The sequence below is a fragment of the Delphinus delphis genome, chromosome 20 (assembly GCF_949987515.2).
Source record: "Delphinus delphis chromosome 20, mDelDel1.2, whole genome shotgun sequence".
In the NCBI taxonomy this organism is placed as follows: Eukaryota; Metazoa; Chordata; class Mammalia; order Artiodactyla; family Delphinidae; genus Delphinus; species Delphinus delphis.
Window position 1 is genome coordinate 18,521,217 of NC_082702.1, and position 7,551 is coordinate 18,528,767.

A 7,551-nucleotide genomic window follows, 5' to 3' on the forward strand; every position below is an offset into this window, starting at 1 on the left:
ACTCCGTTCCTGGAGTTTTCCCTGAGGACCTCCTCTCCAGCGGTTCCCATGCCAGGGGCTGGGGCCCACGCTGGGATCACAGCTCAGGGCACATGGGGGCTTTGGCTGTGGAGGGGTTGGTAACAGAAAATCCACTCTCCAGAGGAAGGATCCATGCTAGACCTTATTTTCCCCGGGAGTCTAAGGGATTAATTTTTCTCCGGTGCTCCTAAGGGTTTGCCACAATTAGAAGATTCAACCTCCCAGTAATAAAAGATGCTAATGTTAACGGCAAAGTGATCTTATTTTAACCCACCAAATTTGTCAGTGTTGTTTGTGGACTTGGTGGTATGTAGTCAGAGGCGAGGAACCAGCAGCATGGCTGGCTGCCGGGGGTGGTGGCAAGGAACAGGAGAAGTTACCAGGAGGGTAAAGGACGCTTTCTTCTGACCTAGGGAGACCTCTCTAGGGGTTTATCCTGAGGACATTATTACAAATGAGCATAGCAATTTACTATAGGTGTGTTGTTACGGCATCTAGTATAAAAGAAAGGTACTGATGAAACATATATGTTTAACCACTAGACTAGATGAATGAATGATTTAAATGCAGCAGATGGGTGCCTGGTTTTTCATGTTCTGCTAATTCACTCAAGCAGTGCATTTCAAAAGCATTTTGGTGTGCGCAGCCTTGAATGCCACAATTCTACTTTTAGGAAATGTCTGCGGGGAATAATCTTAAATGAAAACAAAGAATCATGTACAATGATGTTTACTGCAACTTTATTTTTGACTTTTTATTATAGAGAACTAAAAAATGTACAAAAGTAGCATGAACAGAAAAACAGACCCCCATGTACCCATTCCCCAGATCCAACTCCCGGGCTCCCTCCTGTACCCTGGTTTACTGAAGCATATCTCAGGTACCTTGTTACTTCCTCCATCGATGACTCAGAATGCATCTCTAACAGATAAGGACTCCTTAGAAAAACATAAGTACAATAACTTTATCTCACTTTAACAAAAATTCCTTCATATTGTCAAACATCCAGTTTTGTCTCATAATCTTTTTGTTTCTTTTAAGCTGCTTTTTGGGGCTTTGAATCAGATAAGTTCCATCCATTGCAATTGGTTGACAAAACTCATCGTTTTTCATCTCTAAGTCCCCACCTTCTCTTTCTCTTTTTTCCTTGGAATTTATTTTTATTTTTTTACCCTTGGAATTTATTGAAGGAACTGGATGAATTGTACCATTTCCTACAGACTTGATTTTGCTGATTGCTTTGTTTTTGTGTCACTTATGTTTTTATGTCTCTTGTATATCCTGTGACTTTGTCACCAATAGAAACCAGAGATATTTCCATATAGCATTATAGCTATTGTAGGTGTCTCGAACTATAATTTGTGTTCATCTCTGTTTAGAAATTATTGGATCTGCCATTAGACCTTGTTAATTGATAAGCTAATGAATATGCACATATAATGATATTTTGGGTTTTGCCCATTTAAAAAATGCGACTGATTTTTTTTTAAACTGAGGAGTTTTGAGAGTTCTTTCTATAGTCTAGCTACTAGTTCTTTTTAAGATATACAATATTTTCTGGAACTTGTCTTTTCATCTTCTTCACATGGTCTTTTGAAGAGCAAAACCTTTTAATTTTGACGAAGTGTACTTTATCAATTTTCCTTTTGTGGACTATGATTTCCTATCAAGTCTAAGGAGTCTCTGCCTAGCCCTGGATTCTAAGATTTTTCTCCCATGCTTTTTACTAGTTCTGTAGTTTGACATTTTACATTTAAGTCTGTGATCAATTTGAGTTTATTTTATAAGTGTTAAACTTAGATCAATATTCTTTTTTTTGTTGTTTTTGCCTATGGATGTCAAATTGCTCCACAGCCATTGGTTGAAAAGGCTGTATCTTTCCTTCATTAGACTGCTTTTTGTGCCTTTGTAAAAAATCAGCTGCACATACAAGATATGGAAGCAACCTAAGTGCCCATCAACAGATGAATGGAAAAAGAAGATGTGGTATATATATATGCAATGGAATACTACTCAGCAATAAAAAAGAATGAAACCTTGACATTTGCAACAATGGATGGACTTGGAGGGTATTATGCTAAGTGAAATAAGTCAGACAGAGAAAGACAAATACCGTGTTATCACTTATAGGTGGAATCTAAAAAATACAACAAACTAGTGAATATAACAAAAAAGAAAGAGACTCACAGATACGGAGAACAAATTAGTGGTCATCACTAATTAGCAGGAAGAGGGAATGGGGGAGGGACTCTGGAGTAAGGGATTAAGAGTTACAAACTATTATGTATAAAATAAGCTACAATGATATATTGTACAATATAGGGAATACAGCCAATATTTTATAATAACTATAAATGGAGTATAACCTTTAATAATTGCGAGTCACCATATTGAAAACCTGTAACATATAATATTGTACATCAACTATATTTCAATAAAAAATATCAGCTGGGCATATCTGTGTGAGTTACTTTTGGGCTCTCTATTCTATTCCATTGATATACAGTTCTATCTCTCTGCCAGTATGCCGTATTGATCACTGTAGCTGTACAGTAATGTTGAACTTGGGTAGACCAATTCCATTCACTTTATTCCTTTTTTCTAAAATTGTTTTAGCTATGCTAGTTCCTTTGCATTTGAAATTAATTTTAGAATACCATTGCGTGTGTGTATTATATATGTATGTCTTTGTCTTTCTAGAATTTTGATAGAAATTTCATTAAAACTGTGTATCAATTTGAGGAGAATTGATCTCTTTGTTGAGTCTTCTAATCCTTGAATGATTATTTAGATCTTCTTTGATTTCTTTCGTCAGCATTGTGTAGCTGTCTGCACAAGCCTTGTACATGTTTTGTTAGATTTACATCTTAATATATTATTTCTGAGCAATTATAAATTATATCTGAGCAATTATTATATTAAACATTTTGGTGTTCATGTGTTTACTGCTAGTATATAGAAATGTGGCTGAGTTTTGCATGTTTCCTTGTATCTTGCAACCTTGCTGAATTCACTTGTTATTTCTAAGAGAATTTTTGTAGATTTCTACATAGATAATCAGGTCATCTACAAATACTAATGGAAACAGTTTTGTTTCTTCTCTTCTGATTTGCATGTCTTTTATTTCCCTTTTTGTTTCATTATTGCACTAGCTAGAACGTTCACCAATATGTTAAATAAGAATGGTGAGAGTGACACCTTGCCTTGTTCCAGAACTCAGGGGAAAAACATTCAGTCTTTCACCATTAACTGCAATGTTAGCTGTAGGTTGTTTATAGATGCCCTTTATCAAGTCAAGTAAGTTCCCCACTATTCCTAGTTTTTTGAGAGCATCATTCTTTTTTAAAATATCATAAATGGATGTTGAATTTTATCAAATACTCTTTCAACATCAATTAATATCATTATATGATTTTTATTTATTTATTATTTTTTTTTATTTTTGTGGTATGCGGGCCTCTCGCTGTTGTGGCCTCTCCTGTTGCGGAGCACAGGCTCCGGACGTGCAGGCTCAGTGGCCATGGCTCACGGGCCCAGCTGCTCTGCGGCATGTGGGACCTTCCCGGACCAGGGCACGAACCCGTGTCCCCTGCATCGGCAGGCGGACTCTCAACCACTGCGCCACCAGGGAAGCCCCTGATTTTTATTTTTTAGCTTGTTAATACTGAACCAGCTTTGCATCCATGGAACATATCCCACTTGGTTACTGTGTGTAATTCTTTATATATATTGCTGAATTCTATTTGCTAATATTTGTGAAGGATTTTTGCATCTACATTCATGTAGTTTCTTTCTTTCCTTCCTCCCTCTCGCCCTCTCTCCCCTTCTCACTCCCTCCTTTCTCCACTCTCTCCCTCCCTCCCCCCCCCCCCCTGCCTCTCTTTCTTTCATAGTCTTTGGTTTTGGCATCAGAGTAATATAAGCTTCATAATATGAATTGGGGATTCAGATTCCTTCTCTTTATTTTCTGGAAGAAATCCTATAGAATAGCATTAATTTTTCTTTAAACATTTGATAGGATTCATCAGTAACACTATCTGGGCCTGGAGGTTTCCTTTTTAGAAATTTTAAATCACAAATTCAAATTTCTTAATCATTACAGGGCTATTCACATTCTTGTTTTCATATTGAGTGAATTATGGTACCTTGTGTTTTTTGAGGAATCAACCCATTTTATTTTAGTTGTCATATTTATGGCTATAGAGTTGTTTACATATTGCCTTATCATTCTTTTTATATCTGCAGAGTTTGTGGTGATATCCTCTGTTTTATTCCTATTAAGACAATTTGTGTTTTCCTAATTTTTTTTCTTTCTTTTTTTTTTTTTTTTGGTCAGTTTGCCAGAGATTTGTCAATTTTATTGATCTTTCCAAAGAAGTAGTTTTTTGTTTCATTGATCTTCTCTATTGTTTTTCTGTTTTAATTTCATTTATTTATGTTCTTACCTTATTATTTCCTTCCATCTGTATGTTTCCTTTGGGTTTATTCTGCTCTTCTTTTATATGTGGGAGCTTAGATTATTTATTTGAGACCTTTCCTCTTTTCTCATGTATCCATTCAGTACTATAAATTTCCCTCTCAGCACTGCTTTAGCTGTGTCCTACAACTTCTGATTGTTGTATTCTCATTTTCATTGTTTCATTAAAAAAATTTCCCTTGAGACTTTTCTCTTAATCCATGGGTTATTTAGAAGTGTGTTGTTTAGTTTCCAAATGTTTGGAAAATTTTCTGTTATCTTTCTGCTATTGATTTCCATTTGGTTTTATTGTGGTTGAAGAGCACACTCTGAATGACTTAAATTCCTTCAAATTTGTTGAGATTTTTTTTCATGACCTAGGATATACCCTATTTTTCTATATGTTCCATGGACACTTGAAAGAAATGTGTATTCTGCTGTTGTGTGGATTGTTCTTTAAATGTCAGTTCATTTTCTTGGTTGATGGTGTTGAGTTCTTCCATATCCTTGTTGCTTTTCTGTCTAGTTTCTGAGAGAGGAGACTTAAAGCACTCAACTATAATTGTGGATTTATCTCTTTTTCCTTTCAGTTTTGTCAGTTTTTACTTCTTATATTTTGCAGCTCTTTTGTTTGGTATAAACACATTTAGGATATATACACATTCTAAGTGTATACACAAGTATACAAGAATAATGTATATAAGAATGCATTCTTGGGACTTCCCTGGCCGTCCAGTGGTTAAGATTCCACTCTTCCACTGCAGAGGACACATGTTCAATCCCCGGTCAGGGAACTAGGATCCAACATGCTGTGCCGCATGGCCAAAAAAAAAAACAAAAATAGAAAAACAGAATGCATTCTTGGTGGACTGATCATTTTACCATTATTATCCTTTTCTATCTATAGTAATTTTCTTTGAAGTCTATGTAATCTGATATTATTATACTCCTTTTATTTATTTAATGTTTGCATGATATATTTTTTTCCATCCCTTTGCTGTCAACCTGCCTATGTTGTTGTATTTGAAATGAGTTTCTTGTTGACAGCATGTAGTTGGGTCATGTTTGTTAATCCATTTCTGCCACCTCTTTCAATTGGTATACTTAGACCATTTATATTTAATATAATTATTGATATATTACAGCTTAATTCCGCCATTGTCTTTCGTTTATTTTCTGTGGTTTGTTTCTCTGTTTTCTTTTTTCTGTGTGCCTGTGGGTTAGTTTGAACATTTAAAAAATTCCACTTTGATTTATCTGTAATGTTTTTGAGTGTATCTCTTTGTGTAACTTTTTTAGTGGTTGCTCTAGGCATTACATGCTTGATATATAACTTAGAATATCATCATTTCACCAGTTTGAATAAAGTATAGAAACATTACCTCCCTTTAACTACCTTTATTTTCTCCACTTATAATATTGTTGTTTAAAATATTTTCTCTACATACATTTAGAACTACATCAAACGGTATTGTAATTTTTGCTTTGATAATCAAACATGTTTAGAAAACTCAAGAGAAGGGAAACTTATAGTATTTATCCACATTTTTGCTCATTGTATTCTTTCTTCTTTCCTCATGTTCCAAGGTTTTTTTTTGTTTAGTAGCATCCTTTCTCTTTACAGAACTTTTTAAGCCTTTCTTTTAGGGTAGGTCTGCTGGGGACAAGTTCTCTTAGTTTATTTTCACTGGAGAATGTCTTGACTTCCCTTTAATTAAAGAAGGGCATTTTTGCTGGGTATAAAATTTTGGGTTAGGCAGCCTTTTTTTCAGCACTTGAAGAACATTGTGTCACTTCCACTGGCCTCCATAGTTTCTGATGAGAAATCTACTATTATTCTCATTGCTTTCCCCCAGTATTAACATATCATTTTTCTCTGGCTGCTTTCAAGATTTTGTCTTTGTCTTTCGCTTTCAGAAGTTTATTTATGGTGTGTCTTGTATGGCTTTTTCTGTATTTATACTCTTTGGGTAAAATTAGCTCCTAGAATCTGAAGGTTTATGTCTTTTGTCAAACCTGGGAAGTTTTCAACCACTCTTTCTTTGAATACTTTTTTTTTTGTAATGAAAAAATTTTTTAATTGTCTGTCGCCTTTAATTAACATCTAAATAGATACCATATTCTTCTATAATTACAATATGGAAATGTCTATGAATAAAATAGATAAATTTTTTGTCATATGCCTAGGAAAGAATGGTGGCAATAAGATTCATCCAAGGTTTCAGCAGCAATATCTATGTAGCCAGGACGTGGTCAGTGTCTGGGGACAGAGGTAAATAGCCACAATCCATGCATACATTTGATCTTTTCTTTTAGTGTCTGATTTACCATCTGGTGCTGCTGGACAGTTCTCTTCTTAAATTCTTCCGATTTGACTTGAATTTCATACATTGTCCTACAGTCTCCTGAAATGTCAGTGACTTTGATAGCTGTAGCTCGAGGAAACTTTTCTTTGAGAATTTGGGTCTCTTTGATCTCCCCCCTCAGTCTGCAAGGCAAACATTCACTGGGCACAGTGGAGAAGAGGAAGCTGGCAGGTTCCAAAGAGCAGAGGTGCTGCCAAGGCTGAGCTCCATGCTGCCATGCCCGGCTGATGTGGCCTGCTGTCTTAGGTCGCCGTGTCATTCTTTGAATACTTTTCAGTCCTGTCCTCTTTCTCCTCTCCTTCCAGGACTCTGGTGAAATGAATGTTAGGTCATTTGTTATAATCCCACAGGACCCTGAGGCTCTACTAGTTTTTCAGTCTATTTTTCTCTCTATTGTTCAGATTGAGTAATGCCTATTGTCCTTTCTTCCAGTGCACTAATTATTTCCTCTTTCTTCTACATTCTGCTCTTAAGCCCAACTACTGAGTTTGTTTTTTTGGTACTGTATTTTTCAGTTCTAAAATTGCCCTTTGGTTCTTCTTTATATCTTCTGTTTCTCCGTTGAGATTCTTTCTTCCCCTCATTTATTTCAAATGGGCTTGTAATTGCTCATCGAAGCATTTAAAAAGTGATGAGTGCTTTAAAATCTTTGTCAGATAATTCTGACATTTTTTTCATATTGTTGTTGATATCTGATTGTCTTTTTTT

At 35.4% G+C, this 7,551-nt stretch overlaps 1 pseudogene; it reads right to left on the bottom strand.

The window, feature by feature from the left end:
• Positions 1 to 6,660: 6,660 nt before the first annotated feature.
• On the bottom strand, positions 6,661 to 7,061 carry LOC132416702 (bolA-like protein 3; annotated as a pseudogene).
• Positions 7,062 to 7,551: the final 490 nt, after the last annotated feature.